This window comes from Tamandua tetradactyla, chromosome 3 (genome assembly GCF_023851605.1).
Source record: "Tamandua tetradactyla isolate mTamTet1 chromosome 3, mTamTet1.pri, whole genome shotgun sequence".
Lineage (NCBI taxonomy): Eukaryota > Metazoa > Chordata > Mammalia > Pilosa > Myrmecophagidae > Tamandua > Tamandua tetradactyla.
The window spans coordinates 45,907,776-45,921,156 of record NC_135329.1 but is presented as its reverse complement, the minus strand read 5'-3'; the positions used below and the strand labels follow the sequence as shown (position 1 = coordinate 45,921,156).

General features: G+C 39.4%; 1 long non-coding RNA gene across 1 annotated transcript in view; it reads right to left on the bottom strand.

Annotated features, from left to right (window-relative positions):
- Positions 1–1,035: 1,035 nt before the first annotated feature.
- The window catches only part of LOC143677269 (uncharacterized), a 40,051-nt gene continuing 27,705 nt past the window's right edge, over positions 1,036–13,381 (bottom strand). The window contains exons 2-3 of the long non-coding RNA XR_013172485.1: positions 2,870–2,988; positions 1,036–1,352 (exon numbers count right to left, since the gene is read on the bottom strand). This is a non-coding gene — a long non-coding RNA (uncharacterized LOC143677269). The remainder of the gene's footprint in view (positions 1,353–2,869; positions 2,989–13,381) is intronic.

Here is a 13,381-nt window from a genome sequence, read left to right as displayed (position 1 = left end):
CTAAAAAGTAAGAGATGGAGTAAAAGGTTTTTCTTAGTAAACCAACAAGAGTTAAGCTCATTGTAGGCTTACCGTAGACCTAGTTGCTAAAAAATTCATCCCTTACCTTGATAAGGATATATTAAAATAAAAATTAAAGTTAATACTGGTGACAGTGTGTGGCTTTACGTCTTTTCAAAACTCATGCACTCCCTAAGAAGTTTGATAACTCATTATTTTCTCATTAACTTTTCAGCATCCCTATGGAAGGAAATTAGACTCAGTTAATAAAAATAAATGAATTCAGAAAACTTGTTTTAAAGATACTATTTAAGGAAAGGAAAATTGTCATTTCCGAATGAATTTTAATATACCAACCTTTCTACATTTTCTCTTCTATGAAATTCTAATACACAAATTTACTTTTCTAAAAATTCTATTTTCCTACTACATGTAAGTCTTAATATTTTAGGGATAATTGAAAAAAAAAGGAATAGGAAAAAGCATTACAGGAGAAAAGTAAGCACAGGTCAAATGCACAGCAGAAGTATGCTTTTTTTTTTTTTAACTTATCTGTTATTTAATTACGTTCTTTGCAAGTTTTAGAACACCAATTTGTGAGGATAAACTCCGTTTGTGAGAGACCATGCAGGTTGTAGTATCACTGATGTAATTCTTTGTCAAGTACAATTTGTAATAAAAGCAGACTTTCTACTTAATTACTGGTTGCTTCATTCTCATGTTGACAGTCAGGTTTTTTTTTCCAAATATTTTTATTGAGATACCTTTTCATGCATCATAGTCCATCCAGTGAATGCAATCAGTGGCTCAAAATATCATCACTGTTACCGTCACCATGTTCATTTTTAGAACATTTGCATCACTCCATAAAAAAGAAAAAACAAACCCATACATCCCATACCCCTTAACCCTCCCTTTCAGTTGACCACTAGTATTGCAATTAACCCATTTTTTTACCCTTAATTCCCCCTATATATTTTTTGTCTTTTTTTTATATATATATATACTCATTGTCCATACTTGGATAAAGGGAGCATCAGCCACAAGGTTTTCACAATGTAAAAGCTTTGTAGTTATAAAGGCTACTGGAATACAGTTTCAGGTACTTCCACCTAGCCACATTACAGACTAAAAGGGGCTATGTATATAATGCACAAAAATAAGCTGTTGACTGTTTCAACTCTTTCAGTCAGAGAAACTTGTTTTCATTTTTCTCTTGTTTCGGTCAAGGCTTTCTCATTCCGGTGATGCAGGGTCCCAGCTCATCGCCAGGAGTCGTGTCCCATGTTGCCAGGGGGATTTACACCCCTAAGAGTCATATCCCATGTAGGTTTACACATGGCGCTCAGGTCCTGTGTAGAGGGGAGGGCAGTGAGTTCACCTGACTTAGAGGGGCCACATGTAAGCAACGAAAGTAGTTCTCTGGGGGTGACTCGGGCATAATCGTAAGTAGCTTCTCCTTTGCAAGGATAACTTCAACAGAGGCAAACCCAAAGATCAAGGGTTCAGCCTATTGAATTGGTTGTCCCCACTGCCTGCAAGAATATCACGAATTCCGCAGATGGGGGAGTTTAATATTCCTTTCCCCAGTCCTCCAAGGGGACTTGGAAATACTTTCATTCTCTTCCCAAATCATTCTGGGATGTGTTGGGGCATCACCTGTACAAATCAACAAAATCTCAATTCCTATTCAAGATGCCATGTAATTATGGTGTTCAAATAAACTAACCATACAAGTTAAGTTTGATAGTATGCTACCCAAAATAAAAATTTTGCACCAAATAAACATCTTGTGCTTTGGTCTCATACAGAATCTGAAGTTTCAAAATATAACCCATATCCTGTACCCTGTATTCTGTTTTACCTTAGTCCTATCCTGGTCAGCTTCGTATCTCTGGTTGAAGTCTGATCACTTTTTCAACTTTTTTTAACAGTTGCTGCATGGAGTAATTACTTTCATAGCTTCAGAATTCTCAGTCTCAGGTGTCACAAATACCCAACGTTCCAGGGAATGACCAGGTTATACATAAATAACTCCAGAATAGAAGTGACTGCTCTAAGAGGTTACAATCTAGGAAACTACAACAGGCCCCAAAACCTGATAACCCATGCTCTTAATTTCTATTCTCTTGAGTTTGTATATTTTATTTAGTACATATAAGTGAGGCACGATATCTGTCTTTTTGTTTCTGGACAGTCAAGTTTTGAGGTTCAGTTCTGATGCAAGGTTAACTGTGTACTATGAATTATCACGTCATTTTGCAATACTGTCAAAAATATTTGCAGAAATCCGATGAAGTGTTGATTCAAAAATATTTTTAAATACTTGAGGTTTCTCTGAAAAAGATGAAGACCAGTCGAACCACATTTTAAAAATTATTTTATTCCTATGGAACAAGAGGGAAAGCCTCCTTCACTTTTCCAGATCTAGTGAGTCAGTCTGTCTGCCTTTTAGTCTGGATTTGATTCTAGTTAATACTTTACTGATAAATCAATAATTCAATAGCTGAGCTATTCCTCAGAGTTTTTAGTGGCAAGGAAACATCTTCCTTCCAGACAGATGTTCTCCACTCCTTATTAATGCAGCCTCACTTTTAGTACCAAAGTGCTGTTTATTCATGCCAGGTAAGCTTTTCCTGAGACCCGGCTTCTTGTGGAATAGGCAATGCCCAGAGGTTCACCTCCATCTGGCCCAAAGATATGCCTGCTCTCTAGCTACTTACTAGCTGGGAGGGCTACATCACTTATCCCAGTGGTTTCCAAACTCTGCTTTGGGAAATCTTGGGCAAAGGAGGTGCCTTGCAGGGCAGGACACCAGCCTCCCTCACTCATGAACTAGAAAATGGGGCAAGGAAAAAATGCGTTTTACCATTGGCTGAGTTTCTCTGGTGTGTGGGGAAGGGGATATAATCTGGGTTGCTGGTCCAGCCTGCCTCCCAGCAGGACTCAAGGACTTCCTTCTCACAGCCAGGCAAAAGGATGCCAAATCTGTCAAAAGCAAGAAAAATAAGAACGAAGTGAAATTTAAAGTTCAATGCCACAGATTCCTTGGTCATCATAGACAAAAAGAAGGCTGAGAAACTGAAGTGATCCTTGTCCCAGCTTTGGCAGTGAAGACACTGAAATGAACCAGATGGGTTGTTTTGGACTGTTCATTTTTCTTTTTTATTCTTAAAAGAAAAAAAAAACCTTATAAAGATATGTTCAAATGCTAAACACTGGTCCACCCTAACGGAACCAGAGTGGGTCTTAATCCTATATGATTGGGGTCCTTAAAAGCTAAAAAAAAATTGGACACATAGGAGACAGGCTTAGGAGTCAGCTTTCACCAGAGTATGGCGGTCTGCGGAAACCTTGGCTTTATTAAACTGTGGGAATATAAATCCTTTGTTCAAGCCAGCTGGTTTGTGGTCCTTTATTAAAACATCCCGGCCAAATCAAGGCCATCTAACATAAAAAGCTGAAATCCTAATCCCCAGTAGCTCAAAATGTGCACCTTTAAAAAATGGGGTCATCTGAGGGGGAAATCAAGAAACGAATCCCATTTACAATTGCAACTAAAAGAATAAAATACCTAGGAATAAATTTAACTAAAGAGACAAAAAACCTATATAAAGAAAACTACAAAAAACTGCTAAAAGAAATCACAGAAGACCTAAATAGATGGAAGGGCATACCGTGTTCATGGATTGGAAGACTAAATATAGTTAAGATGTCAATCCTACCTAAATTGATTTACAGATTCAATGCAATACCAATCAAAATCCCAACAACTTATTTTTCAGAAATAGAAAAACCAATAAGCAAATTTATCTGGAAGGGCAGGGTGCCCCGAATTGCTAAAAACATCTTGAGGAAAAAAAATGAAGCTGGAGGTCTCGCGCTGCCTGACTTTAAGGCATATTATGAAGCCACAGTGGTCAAAACAGCATGGTATTGGCATAAAGATAGATATATCGACCAATGGAATCGAATAGAGTGCTCAGATATAGACCCTCTCATCTATGGACATTTGATCTTTGATAAGGCAGTCAAGCCAACTCACCTGGGACAGAGCAGTCTCTTCAATAAATGGTGCCTAGAGAACTGGATATCCATATGCAAAAGAATGAAAGAAGACCCATCTCTCACACCCTATACAAAAGTTAACTCAAAATGGATCAAAGATCTAAACATTAGGTCTAAGACCATAAAACAGTTAGAGGAAAATGTTGGGAGATATCTTATGGATCTTACAACTGGAGGCGGTTTTATGGACCTTAAACCTAAAGCAAGAGCACTGAAGAAGGAAATAAATAAATGGGAACTCCTCAAAATTAAACACTTTTGTGCATCAAAGAACTTCATCAAGAAAGTAGAAAGACAGCCTTCACAATGGGAGACAATATTTGGAAATGATATATCAGATAAAGGTCTAGTATCCAGAATTTATAAAGAGACTGTTCATCTCAACAACAAAAAGACAGCCAACCCAATTACAAAATGGGAAAAAGACTTGAACAGACACCTATCAGAAGAGGAAATACAAATGGCCAAAAGGCACATGAAGAGATGCTCAATGTCCTTGGCCATTAGAGAAATGCAAATCAAAACCACAATGAGATATCATCTCACACCCACCAGAATAGCCATTATCAACAAAACAGAAAATGACAAGTGCTGGAGAGGATGCGGAGAAAGAGGCACACTTATCCACTGTTGGTGGGAATGTCAAATGGTGCAACCACTGTGGAAGGCAGTTTGGCGGTTCCTCAAAAAGCTGAATATAGAATTGCCATACGACCCAGCAATACCATTGCTAGGTATCTACTCAAAGGACTTAAGGGCAAAGACACAAACGGACATTTGCACACCAATGTTTATAGCAGCGTTATTTACAATTGCAAAGAGATGGAAACAGCCGAAATCTCCATCAACAGAAGAGTGGCTAAACAAACTGTGGTATATACATACGATGGAATACTATGCAGCTTTAAGACAGGATAAACTTATGAAGCATGTAATAACATGGATGGACCTAGAGAACATTATGCTGAGTGAGTCTAGCCAAAAACTAAAGGACAAATACTGTATGGTCCCACTGATGTGAACAGACATTCGAGAATAAATTTGGAATATGTCCTTGATAACAGAGTCCAGCAGGAGGTAGAAACAGGGTAAGATAATGGCCAATTGGAGTTGAAGGGATACAGACGGTGTAACAGGACTAGATACAAAAACTCAAAAATGGACAGCACAATAATACCTAATTGTAAAGTAATCATGTTAAAACACTGAATGAAGCTGCATCTGAGCTATAGGTTTTTGTTTTGTTCTGTTTTGTTTTGATTTTACTATTATTACTTTTATTTTTTTCTCTATATTAACATTCTATATCTTTTTCGGTTATGTTGCTAGTTCTTCTAAACCAATGCATATGGACTAAGAAATGATGATCATGCATCTATGTGATGATGTTAAGAATTAATGATTGCATATGTAGAATGGTATGCTCTCTAAATGTTGGGTTAATTTCTTTTTTCCGTTAATTAAAAAAAAAAAAAAAAGAGAAGGGATAATTGGAGCTGAAGGGATACAGACTGTACAACGGGACTGGATATAAAAACTCAGAAATGGACAGCACAATACTACCCAATTGTAATGCAATTATGTTAAAACACTGAATGAAGCTGCATGTGAGGTATAGGTTTTTTGTTTTTGTTTTTTTTGGTTTTTTTTCTTTCTATTATTGTTTTAATTCTTATTCTGTTGTCTTATTTCTTTTTCTAAATTGATGCAAATGTACTAAGAAATGATGAATATGCAACTATGTGATGTTATTAAGAATTACTGATTGTACATGTAGATTGGAATGATTTCTAATTGTTTTGTTAATTCTTTTTTTAATTAATAAAAAAAAAAAAGGAAAAAAAAAATGGGGTCATAATAGATGTAATTGGGCAAGGTCATAGTGGGGTAGGATGGGTCTTAATCCAATATGACTAGTGTCTTTTACAGAAAGGGGAAATTCGGACACAGACAGATGGGAGAAGGAGAAGACCATGAATTCCTGCCAAGATACCAATGAAGCCAGAAGAGAGGAATGGAATGGATTCTTCTCTCTAGACCTTAAAGGTTGAATGGCTGCGCCAGTACCTTGATTTTGAACTAATACGCTCCACAACTGTGAGACAATGCATTTCTGTTGTTTTAGGCCACCTGGTGTGTGCTGCTGTGTTACAGCAGTCCTAAAAACTAAGTATGGAAATAGGGAAACAATATAATATCATAAATAGAAAAATATAAAAGTCATCTTGCGTGATCTTTAAAAATTTTTGCTTGAATTTATTTACCCATTTTTCTACATTGACCATACATTCCTGTTCTAAGAAAAAATACAAGTAAGGATTACTTTTAAAGGGTGGGAAGCCTAGCCTAGTTGATGCGTATCTGCTGGCTGGATTTCCCTAAGACTTCAGGAATCCAGAAATTCCTGAGGGTGGCAGCTTTTCTTGGTCGGACTCGAACCTACATGCTACTTCTTTCTCGGTCAGAAGAAATGTCACCTCTGGCTCACTTTCTTTAAAAATGACAATGAGTTTCTAGGCAGCAGAGTTGAAAAGAAAGACTGAACTGTGAGTCAGAAGATGTTCTTTCCTTAGCAATTCCCTTGGCTGTGTGACTTAGGGGAGCCATTTTCCCTCGCTGATCCTAACTTTCCTTATCAGTGGTGCTGGGGTACATGGATATCAACAGTACAGTACCCCCGCTGACAGGAGTTTACAGAATATGCTGCTTCTTCCGTCTTTTCCTCTCCTTCCTCACTGGCACGCAGAGGGAAGAGGTGGTTGCCACCTAATACAGTAGATGTGCCGTAAAAGCCCTTGCCGGCCAATAATTTAGGATTTCATTTGGAATGTTTTTTTCTCTGATTAATCTTGACTATTGCCAAAGATGGTCTCAAATATGTGGGTTGATCTTTTCTTTGTAAATAGGTCTGTATCTTAATTTAAGATCAAGACCCGAGTTGCTGAGTGTCTGCCCAACAGTAATATTTCTCTTAATCACAAATACAAACGCTCATCCATTTCTTCAAATCGGAGCCAGAAGAGCAACGCAAACCTCAGTGAATGTGGTTTCACCTGAAGCACCTGAGCACTGACCTTAAATAAACCGTAGGAACGAGTTTGAAGTCCAACCAGCAGGGGGCAGCATTGAACCAGGCAAGGGTGTAAGCAGTGCAGGGCAGGGAGGAGGGCAGCTAGTTTGCATTCTTACAGTCTAGTAGCTCAGTTCCTTGCCAGTGAGAAACAGTATTTCTGCAAGTTTGCCACCAGGACTTTAAGGAGAAAAATTAAAGAAATTCCACCAAGCATCCTCAATTGCAAATTCAGCTGCTTTGTGAAAATTGGCCAAGAATAAGAGAGGATTAATACAGGTGGGGACTGTAATGAATACATTTATACATTTCTTTTCTCCTTTTTCCCTTCCCCACCAATTTCAAATTTTTAACATTGTTTAGTTCCAAGTATTCCTTAAATTGTCAACTTCATTTAGACCACTTTTCATAACATTCTGAAGAGAGGACAGGCCCCGGGTGAGGCAAAAAAAAAAACAAAAAAAAACGGGAGGGGGGCGGGGGTGGTGCCCTTGACTTGCTCTCAAAGTCCAGCAGGGGAAATAAGACATGCACCCAAATTCCAAATAGCGAGGAAAAAAGGCACTTATTCTACTTAGAAAATCCCCACCTTGGGAGGCCAAAGGAGAGCTCGGGAAGTGAGGGTTCAGGGGAAAGACTCCTCATTTGGATCTTGAAGGATGAGTAGAGCTGAGTAAGAAAGCAGAGGAAAGAGCATGAATCAAAAAAGTGGCAGGGCAAGTACTCAGACTTGTCTGGAAGTGGAAAAAAAAAAAAGCAAAGGTTTTGGTATCGGGATAAACTGGTTTCAAATCCAAGCGCCATCATTTACCAGCTTTGTGACTTTGGAAAGCTGCTCAGTTTCTCTGGATTTCCATTTGCTCATGTATCAAGTAGGGGTAATCAGACACACATAAGCGCTGTCACAAAGATGGGCAAATACATTTGTAAAGATCCTGGTACAGTTCTTTCAAGTCCTGATAGTTAAGAGCTGTTCATAAGTGGTAGTTGTAAAGAGGATTCTGAAAGGGAAAAAGGAGATAAAGGTTGCAGGTAGGCTGGAGTGAAGGGCTAGAGCGACTTGAATGAAAGGTGTAGTGAATTCAATAGTGACCATCCAAAAAAAGATATGTGCAATCCTCACATTTGTAACCTGTGAATGTGACCTTATTTCAGAAAAAGCTCTTTGCAGGTGTAATTGAATAAATCACTCGAGATCATCCTGGACCAGTATCCTTTTAAGGGACAGGAGAGGAGAATAAATTAACACACAGAAGAGAAGCTGATGTGGCAATGGAGGAAGAGATTGATGAGAAGTCTACAAGCCAAGTAAGGTCAAGGATTGCCAGCACCCACCAGAAGCTAAGAGAAAAGCAGGGAACAGAGACTTCCTCAGAACTTCTGAAATGGACCAACCATGCCAGCATCTTAGTTTCAGACTTCTAACTTCCCAGTACTGTGAGAGAATAAATTCATGTTGTTTTAAGCCTAGTTTTTGGTATTGTTATGGGAATCCCAAGAAGCTAATATACCAAGGATAGGGAGTTGAGATTGAAGGCAATGGAACCACTAAAAGTAATACAACCAGAGCTGTGGCTTTGGAAAAGCTGGCACGTGGATCAGAAAACGGAGCAGAGGGGGAGGCCAGTTAAATGGCTATTTTAATACGGGAATGTTTCTCAACTTCCCTGTAGATAAGAATCACCAGGACCCATCCTAACCCTACTGAATCCAGTTCTCCCAGAGAGGGGTTTGGAAAACATTTCCAATCAACATCCCAGGTCATTGTTACCATCTGGTATATTGAGAAAGATCCCAGGTTAAAGCAATATTGGAGATCAGAGGAAAGGGGAGAGAGATGCAAAAACATATCCGGAAGAAGTGCTTGGCTGTTTAAAGGACAGAGGAATGTTGAGCTGTTGCAGAAGCAGCTGGTGATGCCAGTCCCAAAGAGAGGCTTGCAAAAGTGCTGGTGATGGAGGTGGGTGAGGATTTGGTTTTGGACATTTTGTGTTGCAGATGCTTGGAGGTTGTCCTGAGGCTTGGAGAAACCTAAGAGAGAGAGCGAGCCTGATGGGAAGGGCTTCAGACCTTTGATTAAAAGTGGGAGCTCAAGTCAGAGATTGCTTGAAGCTGCATGAGAAGAGAGAAGGAAAGAAGTGGTTTTCATTGTCGTTCTTACTTTTGCTTTGCTTTGTTTCTAAAGCCAAAAGGTGTAGTTTAAAAGAACAAGTCAAACCAGCATTTGAAAATGTACTTCATCCCGTGCAGACCTCAAACCAATCTCAAGCACAGATATTGCAGTGCCAGACATTCCATCATTAGAAGCTAATTGCTTGGGACCTACACAACCAGTGCCCATTCTTTTGAGAAATTTATTTTCCTCTTGGAAGAAAACTGCGCCACTAATATGGTTGGTCATGGGGGAATCTAGGTGTGCATTAGTACCTCCATATATTTTTTATGATAGAAAGAGCAACAAAAGGAACCTATCCATGGGAGTCAGAAGGGCTCCGTGAGAGAGCTGTCCGGGAAGGCTGCTGCTTCCCAGTGGTTTTTGTCAGGCATGGTTTGCCTTACTATAAAAGACCCTTTTCATTCAATAGCCGCGAGCCCGGCTTCATGCGGGTCAGGCTGACAGAGCAGGGCTGGGCTCGGAGCCCACGTCTGAAAGTTTGCAAGTGACTTCCCTCAGATTTGGCCGTCAGTGACACTTCGGGGAGTGCTGGCTATGGCCATCCACGGTGACCGTCACCAGGGCCCAAAAGTGGGCTGAATTTCAAAATGTACCCATCGCCGAAAAAGCAGCATCAAAAGTCACGCGTTATGGCAACATGATACTGGGACTGTAATTAATACCACTGAATCTTGCATCTGACTGTGCTTAAAGATGGGAATTTTAGGTGCTATATATGTTGCTAGAACGAAAATCTTAAAATCACACATGGGACTGAAGAACCCAGACAGTGAACCTGATGTGAACTATGAACTACAGCAATAGTGTATCATAATAATATTCTCTCATCAGTAGCAACAAATGCACCACACTAAGGCGCAAAGTTAAAAACGGGGGGCGGGTATATGGGAACTCGGTCTTTTGTGCATGATCCTTTTGTAACTCCACAACGTCTTTAATTTTTAAAAAAGTTGTGTTTTTAGAATGGTGATAAAGGACAGTATAATCCAAATGGTCTTGATTTCCACCATTCCGTTTGTCTTAAAATAATATTCTAATTCCTCATATTCGGCTCTGACAATGTGACAAAATGACAAGAACAGTGGATTGGGTGGGGTTCGAATCTGTCAACACCTCTTCTGCTGCCTTCCTCAGCCCCATCTATGGTTTAAATGGATTCTCCCAAAGCCCTAGAACTCCATCATCTGGGAAGTGTGTTATAAATGCAGATGCCAGCCCCTCCAACCCCCTCGCCCACCCCCGCCACCCTCTCTATCCTACGGCTACCAACTCAAAATATCAGGGTAAGGGGCTAAGGAGTCTGTTTGCTGTTGTTGTTGTTTTGATTTTTATTGATAAAATTTATCAATTTTATTGATAAATCACACACATTCCATACACGGTGTACAATCAGTGGTTCACAATATCATCACATAGTTGTGTATTCATCACCATGATCATTTCTTAGAACATTTGCATCACTCCAGAAAAAGAAATAAAAAGGAAAAATAAAAGCACCTCATACATACCATACCCCTTACCCCTCCTTCTCATGGACCACTAGTATTTCCATCTACCCAATTTATTTGACACTTTGTCCCCCCTAAGGAATCTATATTTTCAACAAGCACTCCCAGCTTTGGATCTAGTAAGCAAAATGATCTTTGAAGATATTTTTCCTGATCTAAGAATTCTCTGGTTTAAATAGCCCAAAAACATGTTTGTTAATTCATAGAGAAAGGTCTGGAAGCATCGCTGTCTTATCCTTAACCATGACGACCTCTGCACTGGAGGGGGATGGAGAGGCATGAGGGAGAGACTTCGGTTGACTCCTCTGTGTACATTGTTTGAATTTTCTATATGATTAATTACTTTGAAAATTTAAAAAGATTTTGCATATTGCCCATGAAAATCCCCACGGTGTCTCTGACCTTCATTTGTAACTTCCAGAGCACAAAGTGACTATAGGAGGACAGATCCAAAGGGGATAACGTAGATTTCCTGCCTCACTTTGTGTCTCCCACCAAAGGAATCAAGCCTTGTGTTCATTGGCAGGAGACGCTTGACCTCCAGCTCAGAGTCTATTTGAAATGCTGACGAAGCAGGAATCCACTTGTCTCTGAGGTTCCCTGAATAACAATGTGATTTGCATTACCCTGTGTGAGTCCGGAATATGTTATTTCCACTTCTAATTGCTGTCACTTCACAGTCTGCCAGGAGCTGGAAGAGACCAAAAACAGGCCCACCTGAAGTGAATCACGGGTAATAGCTATCACATTCCTGGGGAAATTGGAAACTAAGTGGATGCAAAATAAACTGTGAAATTATCCTACAATACATTAAGGGGTAAAATCGTCTAAATGAGCTGAAAATAATTACCTGCCAAGAGATTTGGAGATGCGTGCCTGCTCCCACCCCCTTCCACTCCATTTACACCTCTGATGAGCAGAGGTAAGGAAAGAGGCACTTTAAAAATACAACAGCTATCTATAGTTTTCAAATTTTGCATGTGTACACACGTGTATACATGCACATAAACCATGTGTGTGTGTATTTGAAAAACAGGAGAATCTGTATTTGACAATGTAATCATCCACAGACCTTTTGACGTTTCATTCAGTTTAGGTGTCAATCATTAGCATTAATACTAGTTTTTCTTTCCCCTCTGCACGAAATTTTAAATAACCTAATTAAAATTTTATGTACATATCCTGGGTATTATTAACTCCTAATAAGCCAGAACTGCATTCTTATCGCATTTAATTTCAAAAGCAAGTTTCTTGTAGAGTGAGAGAGTACATCCCACAGCGTCTGCTCAGATGAGACAAGAAATAACATATAATTGGTTTGTGCTGAAAGACAAATTCACCACCGTGCTCTATACTTAAAGAACGTTCTGTATTTTCTTCTGAATATTCTCATTATTTTTGCCACTGGTTTGTCATCTTTGAATTTATTTAAAATGAGCTCAATTCGTATCTTCTCTCAAAGCTGACATGGTATATAAATCTGTTATAAACTATAAAAATCTGTTATAAACCTCTGGCCTGTTCTCTGAAGCACCAGCCATACCACATTTATTTAACAACACTCATCACAGGCTTTTCTGAGGTCTGTGTCTTCTTTTTTTTTTATTTTATTTTATTTTATTTTTTATTTATTAATTAAAAAATTAACAACAAACAAAAACATTAACATATCACTCCATTCTACATATATAATCAGTAATTCTTAATATCATCACATAGTTGCATATTCATCATTTCGGTCTGTGTCTTCTTAACACCCCTTCTCGCTTGCCTCCTCTTTCTTGCTTTGCTCAGTGACTTCAGTTCCTGGGCTCTCACTTTTTTTTTCCCCCTGACCATCCTGAGCCACTGAGCTTCCTGACAGATCCAAACTGAAGTCCTTTCCTACACACAAGTCTCACTTCCTCTTTCTTCAACCCAAAGGACAACGTGGCTGCCTGTTGGAATGCTCAGAGTTCAGCCTTGCACTGGATTTCGAGTCACTCTCATGCCCCAGCTCAAAGACTGTAGGTTTGAAGCACCCCCTGCTGGCCACAAGCTCCTTCTTACCTCCACAACCTCTTTTGCTCTTGTTGTGAGATTTCATTTAGTTGATGAAAAAAAGTTGTTGACACTGCCTGCTTCAAGTTCAAATTCTCGGCTCTCAGCAGGACTCTTACTTCTCAACAGCAGTCCAGTTGCTGAACTGGTCCTTCTCCCTCGGGGGCTATCTTCTGACTCCAGATAGCAGCACAGAAGCTGCCAGATGTGGTGGCAGATCTCACTGCAGAATTTAGGTTAAAGAAAAGAGGTAAATTTACCTCCCTTAAGACCACCCTAAGGCTTCCCTTTCATCTCGGGAGTTGGATGTGATACCTCTTGTTTTAGTTTGTGAAAGCTGCTGGAATGCAGTGTACCTGAAATGAAATGGCTTTTAAAAAGGGGAATTTATTATTAAACTGGGCAAGTTTACAGATCTAAGGCCATGAAAATGTCCAAACTAAGACATCCAGGGAAAGATACCTTGATTCAAGAAAGGCCAATGCATCCAAAATACCTCTGTCAGCTGGGAGCATACAT